Raw genomic sequence first — 15,409 nt, 5'->3', positions numbered from 1 at the left:
CCTGCCAAAATACTAGAACTTACAGACCTGATGGCAGAATCATGACACATATATGCTACATTGAGAATCGATCTCGGGTAGCTTGAAGCTCCTTGAAGCTCATGTTGTTGCGTTGATCACTAAGCTACCGTCTGTACGCTGTTAAAACTAATGTCTTATGCTCTTGTAAAGCCTCATTTATGTAGCCTAAATGTTTTTATTGCAATGTTTTATGTTTTCATTATTTATTCAATTTCATTTCAGTAGCCTAATTTCAGTATTGTGATTATGAATTATTTTAACTACGTTTCACTTGTTGAATTCATCTGCTACCAGCTTTCAATTGCTCTGAATGAGCCGCAGATTACGCATTAGAGAGAATAAACGAACACTTTTCAGAGCGGTGGAACGGCTGATGTGGGCGTTGTCATGGCTTGCCTCAACATTTGCGTTTGAATAGCGCGCGTCCTCCGTGGGCGTGTCAGATTAACGCGTAATGAAGTGTAATGAGCTGGGAAAAAATACTGAAATCACTCTCTTTTCATACAGATTACATAAACTGAGAATATTTGTTTTTTATATAAATTACTTCATTGAAAAGAAGAGAATTCAAGCTTCATAAAGAAAAATCTCTCTTGCCTGTATGACAAGTATTTGCAGAGTTATAGTTAATCTTAGGACGCGTTTCAGAATGGACTGCACTGACAGAGAGAACGCAGAACCATGTTTATTTTTCTTTATTTGGCGAAAAGCACAACACTTTGTTTTTATTGTGAGGTTCCACAAAAAAAATACAAACTTAACAGGATCGAATGATGTATAACACTTATATGTAAGATCAAAATCAACAAAGTAATTTGAGTCTCTTTTGCACTGATAAGGAAAAAAGTGAGCTGGTATCGCCGGCGAGACTGCCGACCCCAGAGAGTTAATTTTGTATTCATTTTCAATGCAGTGCAGCAGCTAGCAGACCTAGAGCAGGCTGTCTAGCGTGCTCATAGGCTGCACTGCGGGAACTGCACAGCCTACCACTGAGCCCGACGTGACATCACGTCCAATGAAGGGCACTCGCGCCTTCACAGCGTCATAGCCCGCCAGTATGGGCGTGGCTTAGCATAAGCAGGGCTCGGAGGCTGTTTCTCTGGTTTTCATCGACTGAAGCGAAAATCGCTCGTGGCGCGAGCACGGCAGGTTACGCAATACTCGTTCCCTCTTCTAGAGAGAACCGAGGTTATGTTAGGTAACCGATACCTTCTCTTACGAGAGCTTCTCTCGTATTGCGTAAGTTTAGCTTACGCTACGGGAACCCTTTGTCAACGCCGTGCGCGCCAAGCATCCACTCATGAGTCCCAGGGTTTCCCAGGGAACCCAGATAAGTGGGAAAATAAGACGCCCAGCAACGCGGGCCAGCACTTGTACATAAGCACTCATAGGGAATACAGAGCGGCGCTGCCGGTCTGTATAAGCATATAGCACACACCCATTAGTGCAGCTCAACCACGTAGAGCTAGGACATGTGAGAGTAGCCTGCACACGATGATATCTAGACAGAACGTACATCTCACTTAAACTGACAGAAGTTTAGCCTGCAGAGCGGGAACTTCCAGGTTATAAAACCTGACAAAGGTGGACGGGGAGGCCCAGCCCGCCGTCACACATATGTCGTGAATAGAAATTCCGCTGGACCATGCCCACGATGACGCTCTAGTGGAATGCCTCTAGTGGAATGAGCCCTGATGCCCAAGGGGCATTGCAGACCTTTCGACGTGTAATGCGGCAGCTTTAGCGTCCACAATCCATCTGGACAGGCTTTGTTTCGAGGCGGCGAGACCCTTGGTGCGCCCACCAAACGAATCAAAAAGCTGCTCTGAGCGCCTGAAAGGGGCGGAGCGCGCAGTGTAAACCCTCAGCGCCCTGACTGGGCAGAGGAGATTAACATTGCTCTCGCTATCGGATGATGGCAGAGCCGATAGAGAAATGACCTGCGCTCTGAAAGGAGTGCCAATCACGTTAGGGACATAGCCATGTCTAGGTTTGAGGATGACTTTCGAGTCATTTGGCCCGAACTCAAGACACGCAGAGCTGACGGACAGCGCGTGTAAGTGCCCCACACGTTTAACTGATGACAGAGCTGTCAGAAAAACGGTTTTGAGTGACAGGTACTTCAACTCCACGGAATCTAGTGGTTCGAAGGGAAAAGCTTTCAGGGCCTCGAGGACCAATGAAAGATCCCACATAGGAACCGACGGGGCGCGCGGAGGGTTCATCCTTCTGGCTCCTCTAAGGAAGCGGATGACAAGCTCGTTTTTACCTAGTGACCGGCCGCGCATCGACTCTGCGAACGCTGCAACGGCCGCCACGTAGACTTTAAGCGTGGATGGGGACCTTCCCTTATCCAACAGCTCTTGTAGGAAAACCTAGCAGCCGCGAGACCCCATATGTCCGTGGGTCCAGATTTTTGTCGGTGCACCATTTGGAGAACACAGACCATTTAGACGCATAAAGCTTTCTGGTAGAGGGAGCTCTAGACTGCGTAATTGTGTTCATCACTTCTTCTGGCAGGGCAACGGGTACCCGTTGATCAACCATGCGTGCAGAGACCAGCGCTCTGGATGGGGATGCCAGATCGTGCCGCGAGCTTGAGAGAGGAGATCTGTTCTCACCGGAATCGCCATGGGACTGTTTGTGATAGCCGCGTCAGCTCCGGGAACCAAGTCTGATTCTCCCAATGCGGGGCTATAAGGAGTACCGAGTGGCGCGTTTCCCTGATCCTCTTGATCACCTGTGGTAAAAGAGACACCGAAGGAAAGGCATACAGCGGGCAGATTGGCCAGATTTGGGCCAGCGCGTCCTCGTTCTTTGAAAAGAACATCGGGCAGTGAGCATTGTCTTTTGACACAAATAGGTCGACTTCCGCTTTGCCGAACAGGCGCCATAGTTTCCGGACTGTTTGAGGGTGCAGGGACCTTTCCCCTGGGGGAACGTTGTCCCTGGATAATTTGTCTGGGCACGTGCGCAGCTCTCAGCGAGCACAGGTGATGCTGAGACAACGCGAGGAGGCGCTCTGTCAGAACGCAGAGGTTCCTGGATCTGATGCCGCCCTGACGGTTCACGTAGGACACCACTGACATGCCGTCTGAACGGACTAGAACATGGTGGTCCTGCATGAACGGGAGGAAGCGCTTCAGCGCCTTCTCGACCGCTATCATTTCCAGACAGTTTATGTGAAGGAGCTTTTCCTGGTCTGACCACTGGCCAAAGACCATTCTGCCCTCTAAGAGAGCGCCCCAACCGGAGTTGGCCGCATCTGTCGAGATGACCTTTCGATATGAGATGGCTCCCATCATCACACCCCGCCGATACCAGTCGGCCGCTAACCAGGGCTGCAGAACCGTAATGCAGGTCTGAGTCACTCTGATTCGTTCGCTTTCAAAGATCTGTAAAGCTCTGAAGACTGTGTAGATATATTCAAAACTTGTGACATCGCGTGACTGAATGAAATTGGAACTCATGACTGTATGTTATGCAATGAATTGGACTGCTTGTTGATTAGCCTTGCTGGACTTTGCAGACCCCACTGGATATAATTTATTCATGTATGTATGTATGTACTTTATTTATTTATTCATCTATGTATAGTTTATTTATGTATGTAGTTGTATGTGTGGTTTGTAACTGCAAATGCTGTTAAAAAAAACAAAAAAACAACAACAAAACAAACGGCGGTGTCCTCGGCTGTGAACCGTTCCTGGTAAATCCGCCATAATAATAACAATCGGCGATGCAACATGCGCACCTGCTCTTAAAGGGTATGTTGGATGACGCTCTGATTGGTTTATTTCACGTTACGCCCAAACCACACTAAATAATGAAGCTACTTCAGACCAACCCCTTTTAAACTTGCGTCGGGCACAAGAGTAATTTATCCCGCCGGTAAAATAGCAACAGCACCCAAGACCCGCCCACAAAGTTACTTGCGCTTTGCGCTTGATACTTGCGTTTCAGATCGTTAAAATAGGGCCCTTAGTGTGTAAACTCAATAAGTCATTATATGGATTAAAACAGTCCGGGCGTAACTGGAACATGTTACTGAATGATCACCTTAGAGAGAATGGTTTTGAACAAAATGATGCTGATCATGTTCACTTGTTCACTCTGAAATGTGAACAAATGGCAGTGACCCTGACTATCCGGTTTGACTACACGAACCAGGAAATACACAGTACTTTTCATGAGATGCTCATACATTACTGTAGTTCAGAGGATGAAATGTTCTGTATTACTGCCAGATTTACTGTGTGGATTAAAACTTGTTAACTTTATACCTAATGCAATAAAAAAATGAACAATAAACAAATAATTTATCTAATACAATTTTAAATACACTCCTGTTCATTAATTCATGCTTCATAATACATTAACTTATTTAATACTAACCTGGGTTTTCTGTAAATGCTGTAACAGTGTTGATGATTCTTACTTCATGTTCACATAATGCATTAAACTCTTCCCATTTTGACAAGAAGAATGTAAAATACATATTACAATCTTTTTATAACTGATTCATTCACTATAATAATTCATTCAGTTCTTAAGACAACAACACATTTCTCAAAACTATAAACACATTTCACCTGTTATCAAACACATTCCAATCTTTTCAATGTTTTCTGCAAAACTTTACACAAAAGGCTCTAATTTTTCACCATGCATTAACCATGTCCACATTCAGAAGACAAAAGTAGAGATTAACTCAAGCCATCAGAATGTGAGCCCAAATAACACAAATTTATCAATGCATAAACATCATAGAAAAAATGATGGCACACTTATCAGAATCTCAGGATGACATAAAGATGGCCACAGCTATCTATCTATCTGTCTGTCTATCATCCACCCATCTATCCATCCATCTACTATCTATCTATCCGTCCGTCCGTCCGTCCGTCTGTCTGTCTAATGTGCAATGTGCAATGTGCAGGAGAGGAATGTGGAACATTCCTAAAGAGTCAAGTTGTTTGTTCTCCGGTAAACCTGTGAATATAGTGTTCACTTCCTTAAACTTTCCAAGGCCAGAGCTGATTTTTCACCTTAAATGAAATTATCAACCATGGGATGTGCACGTCTTATGAATAATGTTGTGTCAATTCAAACAATATATTACTGTTAAAATATACATATATGACAATTACTGTATGACATGTTCTCACTTTAGGAAAGTACCAACATTTGTCTGTTTGACCTTTTTTTTAATGTATTCTCTGCAGTCTTTGTAAATTAGTTTCCATGATTAGGATTTGTTGCTGTTTCTCATTGTCTTTTTCCATCACTGTCGATTCCCAAAATATTAGACACACATTTGTCTAATGCTGATCTGCAAACGAGCCTGCCGTTTCCCAGCTGTTTTAAAAGGCATTAGAGTTAACTTTAGGGGTTAGCTTTGAGGTGTTTGTTGCAAAAAACTTTTGATTGGTATTTTTTGCATTTCTGTTATGATCTTGTTAGTTTGCACTTCTTACAAACCTTGCCTTACTTGACCACTGCCTGCATCCTCCCAGATGTCTTAGGGATGAACTCCAAAGCTTTTAATGTGACCATTATGTAAACTAATAATTAATTACAGGTCCGTAGCCAGCCTATTCTTTTTTTTTTTTTTTTTTTAGTGGACCTTTTTGCAGTTTTTCTCCTCCTTTTGTATTTAATTATGAGGTTCAAATACTTTATTTTCTTGTCTGCTGGTTAACGAGCACGCTTTTTGATGCACCTAAAATATTCACTGCATTGTTGTCAAATTGCTTCCTCATGTAACACCTTTGTCAGTCCATACACAGTTCATAAGTTTAAAGACCACACTAACAACAGAATAGATTTAATGAACTTTACTGAAATATTAATAATAATTCTTCTCATCATCATTTCTTGACTCTCTGTCAATGTCTCTTTGCTTGTTTATCATCATTAAATTAACATGAATCTTTCCATTGACCTTTGGGTCACTCACTGTTTGTTTTAAGGTACTATTTTTGTACATTTGCTTTTGGAAAAAGTGCTAAACAAATCAAACTGGCCAGTCGTCATTCCATCTATATTCACATCTATTCAAGCGCAAAGTGAAAGAATGTCTTTCTGAATGCAGGTGTTCACAAAGAAACTATCAGTTCAAATAACAAATATCTCAATGTCACATGAAAAAACTGGTTTAAGCTAATGTTGAGAAATTACAACTAGTTCCAGTAAAGGTCCACCTACAGGTATTAAAGGCACTGATGAGATTGTGAGATCTGCAGTTCAGCATCACTGTGTTGAACTACTGAAGAGAGAATCTCATAGACCAGTCATCAATCTGAGATTGCTCTGCAGCCGATCTGACCTCAGGTAAAGTTACTTCTGTTTTATCCCATTGGTCACCAACTTTGGATGGATCCAAATTATTTTGTAAAGTTTGGCTGTTGTCTTTTGTAAAAATTTGCCTTTAAGTATCTGTGAATGTTATGGTTGTTTTACAAATGTGCACAACAAAGAAAGAATAAATGCACCAAAATATAAGAAACACATTTCATGTGTGTGTGTGCAGGTGCTGTTCGTCACAATGAGGTTTCTGATCTCACTGTGTGTGTCGCTGCTGCTGATTAATGGTGAGTCTTTTATAATCATATAAAATGACTGATTTTTTTTCACAATAATAAACAATTATGCTTATATTGTGTATTTAACAGGTGAACTAACCGATGGACAAACAACAGGTACAATCATTCTTTCACTTCATCCAATCTTCAATTCATCCTTTGTTTTTCATTAAAAATGTTGAAATAAATGTAGTAGAAATAAATATAAAAGAGTTTTCCAATTGATTTAAAACCTTCTCATGTTTTAGCACTTTCTTACACATTGATTTTCACAGGAGACTCCAAAAGAAAAAAAAAGTGTATTTGGAGTCACAAGAGATTAGGCTATTACTAAATAATTTTTTAAAATATACATTTATATATATATATATATATATATATATATATATATATATATATATATATATATATATATATATACATATATATATATATACGTATATATATATCAGTCATTATAGCGAAACAAATCCCTCGCAACACACTCATGTCATTTCAATCCAAATGCATTAAATAAATAAATGTCTGACCATCTTTATTTCTCACAATTGTGACTTTGTTTCATATGTTTTATCTCACCTGTGCAGGTAAATATATTTACATGTGTCCTCTGTATATGTAAGTTGTTTTTTATGTAATAGTCTATTCTTTTTTTTTTCTTAGTTGAAAGTACTACTGTTATACCAGAGACAACCACAATCGTAACCACGGAAACTACAACCACAGACATAACGACTGGTAATAAAATGGGCTATATTATTCTGGAAGATTATGTATTTATTTAGGAGGCTTAATATGTCATATAAAACCTATGGTATATAGGAAATTACATATAAAATGCCATGTGTTGCAGTTGCATTTTATTTTGCATTTGTAAGATATTCCAAAACTATAATTTGATGTATATATATATATATATATATATATATATATATAGAGAGAGAGAGAGAGAGAGAGAGAGAGAGAGAGAGAGAGAGAGAGAGAGAGAGAGAGAGAAAATTAATATGGTACATTTTTTCCTATTGATAAAAAAAACATCTCTTAATATTTCAGCACAAATGGATATTGACTGTAAAAAAAAAAAAAAATCCTACGCCAGCTCAGGAGGTGGTGTACGCACGTTTTGAGTTAGTGCGGAAATGTGCAGAAAAACAATTCCCAACACCACAAAACGCACTGACAAACTAAAAGATATTATATATTATGACCCACAGTAAAAAAAACAACAACAACATAGTAATTATAAACTTCAGTGTTTATTTTTGTGCAACATGGACTTCAATGTTTAATTTGTGTGACTTTACCAAAGCATTTGATTTGTAGCCATATGTATTCCTTCAGTTGCGAGCCTGTGCGCTTTACCCTGACGTTTCATGGTTTGGCCCGGCAGGTGCGCACGGACTGAGTTCGGTAACGAAAGGCTTTCAATGACCAAACAATAATTCAGACTGACAAAATAATAAAAAATACATTCTTCTTCTTTTAAATAATAATAATAATACAAATAATAATAATGTCATTCTTCTTCTAAATAACAAAAAGCGTCATTAATAATACAAATCATACTAATAATAAGAAGAATATTACAAATTGTCATGCAATTATTAATGTGAATGAATGGTACTCCACATCACATCATCACTATTGTACACCCCAATACATGTAACGTGATTCGAAATTGAATGCAAATCATAGACTGTAAGATGCTAATTCAAAAGACGTGCTGTAAAATAATGCATTGTGATAGGTCATTTCGGCTCCACGTCAGAGAAGTTTCTCTTCTTTGCCGTCTTCCGTGTGTCCATGGCGTAAAATGAGGGCGTGGGGGAAGCGGAGACTTGAATACATAGGGGCGTGTTATTCTAATGACGATCGTTTTCAGCCGCGGGATTTATCAAGGTCAGGCATTGCGTACACCTGGATTTCAAAGGTACGCACAGCTTCATAAATCAGGCGGTGAGAGGAGTGTGTAAGCATAATCTTACGCCAACATATACGCCCGTTTCTATGCAAGAATGATAAATGAGGGCCAATGAGTGAGAGAAGCGTGCCAAAACTGGAAGCGCAGGTAAAAGAAAGACGCAACTGTACAAATCGGGTTATTGCGGGAACTTTCCTGCCACATGCACACAAGTCAACTAGACATTTGCAACAGTTTATTTTTTTCACAAAGTTTGATTTTACGCAATTAATATGTTTTGCAGTTCCTGCCTCTGCTGTTTTTACACTTGAAAGGCGATTTACACCTTTACAAATATTATCTTGCGCATGAAAATTTAATTTACGCTTGCAATCTTATGTACAATTTCACAAATCTAACCCTGCGATTCTTTATGACATCATATTATCTTCATAGTATAATACTCGTTGTGTTATGTGTAGTAAGTTGAAGTTCATGATAAATCATGAGCTGGATTTGGTAGTTAACAGTGAATTAATAATGATTGGGCCCCCTCAAGTAAAGTCTTATCTTTATCATTAACTTACTATAAAATAGGCTACACATGTACTAACACAAACGTTCCCTGGGTATGTTCCCAGTTTGGTCGTTCTTTTGGAAACTGTTCCACAAATAGGCCTATTCTTGGTGGGTTTAGAATTTGTATTTTGTATTCAGCTGCATAAGTCACAGTATAGGGTGAGTTTCAAGGGAAAGAGAACAACACAGATAAAGACCCTTTAAGGTCAGTTATTAATGTGTTTTCAAAGGTTGAAGAGGAGAATCAACTAATCCTGTGCCATTCAGTAATGTTTATGATAAAGTTGCAATCAAAAGTTCAAGCTAATGATATTAAATTATTTCAAAGTCAGGGTCATTTTTATTCCTTCTTAAAGAGACCGATTGATTTGGTTTATCCATAAATGTTAATTAATGCAATAACTATCAAACATGCTGTTTTTCATGCCATTATTCATGGCTGAATCCATAATGACTCCAATCGGTGTTAAGGATAGCTCTTCATTGGTTAAATGATGATTAGTTCAGACTTTTAATTATCATTAGTTCATGTTGAATTAAGTTTTAATTCAGGTATTAGTACATGGTTATGAATGTACCCTTATTTTAAAGTGTTACCTAAATTGCTTTATTTTTGTCCTTGCTAATAGAGAAGTTAGACACTTTTTTTCCAACAGAAGATGCAATGTGTCGTTAGTGTTGAGTGAGGTAACATCCATTTCAAGTGCACGCTTGTAAGCAACGTGAGACTGGATGCACTGAAAAGCCCTCGCGCTACCCATATGCTGAGATAGATAGACAGTAGAGCTGCTCGATTCATATTTCAAATACTCCATTCAAACACCCACGCACCTTAAGCAGATGTCTTAACAAATGTAATCTTCTTCCAAATTGTCTATAAAACCTTTGACAAAATCATATAGCAACATTCAAATCTGTGTTGGCGCTGCCTGCCGCTGACCCAAAGAGAAATGGAATCTCATGAAATGGCTTCACAAAAGGGCTTTTCAACCTCATAGGCTAATACTAAAAAAAATGTTCTGTGATACAATAGTTCAAATGATCATATAATTACTGTGATAAAATTTTAAAGTTCAAATATAAACACTGATGTATATGGTAGCAATCAAAATAGAGTAAATCAGAAACTTGGCGCTTAGTAAAATAACAAATTTTTCAATTACATTGTTTCACCATTAGGTGGCGACAATTGAGTGTTCAAAAATGTATTTGTTATTTAATCATTTATCCAAGAGAATGTAGACTCAGTAGACTTTGTATACTTTTGTAAATATGACAAAACGGTGGTACCAATTTAACATATTTACTGACATCAAAATCAGAATGCACTGTACCAGAACCAGCTGAACTTGTATCATGAGAGGCCGGCTCTATTGCTTCTCCCAACTCATCTAATTGTTCTGGCAGAATAGCTGCCTCCACCAACTGCTAGCACAACTCAGCTTTGATGACTTGCTTTCTCGCCATTCTAAAAACTTGCATATTAAAAAAGTCACAAAGCTTCTCGCAGGGAGACATGTTTAGCAACGTGCAGACTAACCCATGGCCACTGCGGTGGCACCGTGGCAGAGATATCTGCTCCTGGACTGCCAGTTCTCGACAGTGTCGCCGAAGAGGCCACTTTGCAAGATTTGAGCAAAGAGAAAGCTAGCTTTGTCAACATCTCAAATCTCCGCAAGGTATAGACCTTATTCGCCAGAGAAACGAGGGCGCCGCCATCTTTAGAATATTGTCTTTGAACTTCCGTTTCTGCGGTCGCTCTGTATATTTCTATGGCATCGCTGTCCAGGAGTAATTAGCTTTTGAAGTGGATTTACTTAATGTAAAGTTAACGAAAGTTATCATGAGGATTGTAATGTTTAAAGCAGATGTCTTAACAAATGTCAGTAGACCGGGAAGGTTTTTAAAACAAACCGTTCATTCATAAATACGCAAGATCGCTGTGAAAATACAGACCGGAAGACAAAAGACAACGAGTGCAGCTCAGAAAAGGGGCGGGGCTACATAAGGTCTATAGTGCCTTATAGGAAGCGAATCACCGTATGCGCCCTCACACCAGCATGAGAGATCTCCTGATAAACAAACTGTTTTAGCAATTAAAATGGCTGTTATGCCTGTCTGCACAGGAATCCATTTCAGTTTAAGGACGACTGGAATGAGCTGATCACAATTGCTCGGCTCTGAAGCAAAATATGAATGAAGTCAGTAATGCTGGTCATATGTATGACCCGGCAAGCAAATCTCATTGCCCCAATATCCAGTGGCTCGTTTATTCACCACTTGAAGGTGATTGGGCTCAAAAAAACAAAAAAACAATCATGTTTTAAAGAAGAAAAAAATAGACCGCTGACTTTCATAGCTGCTGCATAGAAACGACCTCCGAGTAAGTTTTCGAGACATTTTCAGTGGAGTGAAAAGTACAAAATTTGTCTTTCAAATGTAGTGAAGTTAAAGTCATAAGTTTCCAGAAATAAATAATACTCAAGTAAAGTACAGATACTCAAAAAAGTGTACTTAAAGGCACACTGTATCGTTGAGTCATGCATATAACTACTGTTCCCAGAAGGAGGGAAACAAGGAACAACACGTGACTAAGGGATATCGCGCTCTAGCGCCATCTGCTGAAGACACCTTTATTCATGCCTGAAAGGCCAATGACGCATGACGATGTGAGCGGGGCCACATGCCCACAGCATATAAATGCAGTCGAACGCGTAATTTCCTTTGTTCAGTCCAGCTCTTCACCGAGCCTCCGACTGCGGGGAGCCCAGAGGTGTTGTAGCTCGTTTCCCTCCTTCTGGGAACAGTAGTTATATGCATAACTCAACGTTCCCATTCAGTCGGTCAACTCGGTACAACACATGACTATGGGACATATATTCACGCCCCGCCATATCACTGTACTAAACGTCAGGGACCAGCACCGCCACATATGGGTTCCCAGCGGGATATTCCTGACTGTCCCTTCTCAATACGAGAAGGCCATGCCTTTCCTGTTCTCGTGTCTCACCGGGTGAAGACAACATGCTGAGCAGGTTCCAAAACCTGTATACCTCATTTACATTTGCTTTGTTTCAGAGGGTCTCCACCTCCATGTAATCCCACCCCCTTGAAATGTTTAGAAACTACAATGTAAAGTTCCCTTAGTTGGACTTGGGTACGATCTTGGACGAAGCAGACTGCAAAAAATAAAAGAATCCTGCTTAAAAGATACACCCCGGGTCTCCTGGTCTTCGCTTCTGAGTTCCTAAACTTTAGAAGAAAAAAGTTCACAACACTGCTATAGACAGCTTTCTACAATTCCATGTGAAAGACATCGCTTAGATAGTGGCTTTTCACTAGCCAAGTTGGAAAACATGACAAAAGGCTGGTCAGACAAGCGTTTAGTTTGTATCTGCCCAATGTGCATGCGTATAACTCGCACAGGGCACAAATCAAGTCTCCTGTCTTCCTCTGAGTCAGAGATTTTACAGGGCAGGCAGCTCGAACAAGAGCACACTCCCGACATTACTTTAGCCATACATGCCGCGTTCGGACACAACACCACCAAACGCAAATCGGGTGCAAAAGGAATGCACCAATAGCGCATGAAGATTACCAATGACAGTAGCATCCTTATATTTAAGGATTCTAAAGGCTCAAACGCAGGTAAACATATAGCCTCCAGATCTACCATCAGGCCATGTTGATACTATTACTGTCACAGAACGGTCAAAAGTGAAGCGAGGATTCATGTGCAGGAAACTCAGGATATTTATTAAACAAAACAAAACAACAAAACAAAACTCCCCGTGGGGGAAAACTAGACAGGCATATGGCATCAGACAAGAAACACGATGGAACATAGACGAACCAGCACAGGACTGCAAACACAGGGAAAATAGGAAGCAAACAAAAGGTAACGAACAAGGCAGGTGGGGCAAATTAATCAATAATCAGGTAACAAGATGGGAGGGGCCAGACAATTGACAAGAGAGCACATGGCACAAGGAATACAAGGCAAGCCATGTGCTCACAAAAAAACAGACTAAACACAAACACAGGACAAAGAGCTCTGTCACCAAACCAGATAAAAACCAAACAGAGGTGACAGAAACCCTGACATTTACATTTTGTAATGAGCCTAAGAACGCAGACCTTAAAGCCCAAAGTATACTTCGGCTATCCGTGTTATGCACACCGTCCTTATGACGTAATATACGTCAGGAGGGTCTTCTGTGCGCATACAACAGAGTGTATGAGTGACTTGCTCGCTTGGGAACAAAGTTCACCAGCAAGTGCGCACACCAGACATGTTTTTCCATGCTCACGGCCGCCAAAGTAGTATACTTTGAAAGGCTTGCACACTCAACTGTGCACAAGATGTAGTGAATATGAAAAATTGAAACAAAGTTCCCTAGTAAGTGCATGCGCAAAACACATCTTTCTGTCCTTATGGCCAAAGGAGTACAGTATACCCTGGAACTCTGGAGTTCCATGACCGTCCGCGCACTGTCCATGCGATGTAATTAACACCACCTGGAGAGTCTGCGGATGTCTGTGCACGCCGTCCGTGTGCAGCCCAATTTTTGTGACCGCGGAGGGTGTGCACACAATAGTGCATGTGCGAGTGACATGAATGAAGAATTTATATATGTTTCTTATGTACTGCCATACACCCAAAGCACTTCACAAATATGTCAGGGGTCTCTCCTCAACCAACGCCAGTATGCAGCATCCACTTAGATGATGCGGCGGGAGCCCCAGTAAAACAGCGCCAGTGTGCTTACCACACACCAAGCTATAGGTAAGAGAGAGAGTACTTGAAAACCAAAGCACTTGAAAACTAAATACTCTAGATAGTGCACATGCGCAGAAAACTTTATTCTACCCACACGTACAAAGGAGTATGCTTTGAAAAGCTCACGCTCTCAAAATATACCGGGTCCTTTAAGGAACCAAAGATGCGCGCTTTGGCGCGGAACCATTAATGTGCTCATGACAAGGCGCAACGGCCGTCCAATAAAATATCAGTGTGGAATGGGAGTGATTTTCCTTCGGAGAAGAAATCAGTATCCCCTCAATGGGGCACTGATATGGTGATACAGGAGACCACAGTGCTGGTCTGCTGGCCGAGGGTGCAGAATCTGCCTCCTGCCTGGGACGGCAGGTCCCTGCATAGGGAAAGACACCACAGTGTCCTTAACAGCAATGTCATGATGCTTGTGTACCATGTCTTTGCTGGCCAGCAAGAAGTCACTAAAATCAGTGACAGACCCTTCCGCGTACACCAGAGTCCTGGGCTAAGTATGTGACAGGGCATTCACCACTGTCGTATTTTTCACTCTGAATAACACGTTTGCCCTGTTCGTCCAAGTGTTTCATTATCAGGAGAACTACTCCAAAAAGTTTATGTGACGCTCTTACAGCACTGGTCTCACCACTCTCTTGCAGAGTTTCTTGTTTGTGTCGTGACACTTAAGGCGAGACACTACAGGTGAATAGGGCAAAGTTTTTAAATAATAGATATCCCCATGAAACTTTCTCAGTTGATTACTTACACAAGTATATAAAAAAAATGTATTACAAGTTTTTGAAATTTGTATGTTTAATTATGCAAATGAGGCATTATCTCATTAAAAATGCTTAATTTTGCATATATTTTCGGTAGATAGATCTAAACATATGATAAAGCCAGGTGCAAAATTATTGGGGGGCGCCCGGGGGTTGGGGGCAAAACCAGCAATGCAGGTTTGAGAGGTGGCACCCCGCCAAATCTTGCGATAATCACAACTTGCTTTACGGCACGACGTCACATACATCAACAACATATGAAGCAGCCTCTATGGAAGACACTAGCATGCATTTCAGATGTGAATCATGGCAGAATCAACGAAGAAAAAGTCCTACTGAAAAGGTACAGGTATACAGGGGGGAGGGGATCAGGCTGTGAGTGCAGAGATGGCTCTGCGTGAGTGGCATTTACGACAGTAACTTTAAATACAAGTACTCCACAGCGACTCTAGGGGTAATTAATGGCAACTACCAAAACCTCAAAAACACAAGCAACGTAAACGTCCAGGGTTGTTGGGCCTTTCTTGTGAACGGTTCGTTCACAAGGAAGGCCCAACGACCCTGGACGTTTACGTTGCTTGTGTCTTTTGGTAGGAGTTTCATCAAGATTATGTTTCTTGCTATTATGATTTTGTTTATATCTTAATTTGTGTTTTTTTTTTTTTGTGTTCTTTCTTTTGGAAACACCAGGAATTTTCTATCCATTCGGCTCAGTGGCAGGAGACACAGAATATTTTCTTAATAATTTTGGTGATGAAAGCTACGTATCTGT

General features: G+C 40.7%; 1 protein-coding gene and 1 long non-coding RNA gene across 2 annotated transcripts in view; both read left to right on the top strand.

Moving 5' to 3' along the window:
- LOC130082413 (alpha-tectorin-like) overlaps positions 1-15,409 on the top strand; it is a 226,432-nt gene that overhangs the window by 118,210 nt on the left and 92,813 nt on the right. The gene's annotated exons all lie outside the window — the stretch shown is intronic.
- On the top strand, positions 5,746-6,795 carry LOC130082417 (uncharacterized). Its single transcript, XR_008806773.1, has 3 exons — positions 5,746-6,354; positions 6,554-6,614; positions 6,696-6,795. It is a non-coding gene; the product is annotated as an uncharacterized LOC130082417 (long non-coding RNA).

Source organism: Rhinichthys klamathensis, unplaced genomic scaffold, assembly GCF_029890125.1.
Source record: "Rhinichthys klamathensis goyatoka isolate OS25496 unplaced genomic scaffold, OSU_Roscu_1.1 h1tg000045l_1, whole genome shotgun sequence".
NCBI lineage: Eukaryota > Metazoa > Chordata > Actinopteri > Cypriniformes > Leuciscidae > Rhinichthys > Rhinichthys klamathensis.
Note: the sequence above shows the minus strand (reverse complement) of the source record. Positions and strands in the feature narration are given on the sequence as shown.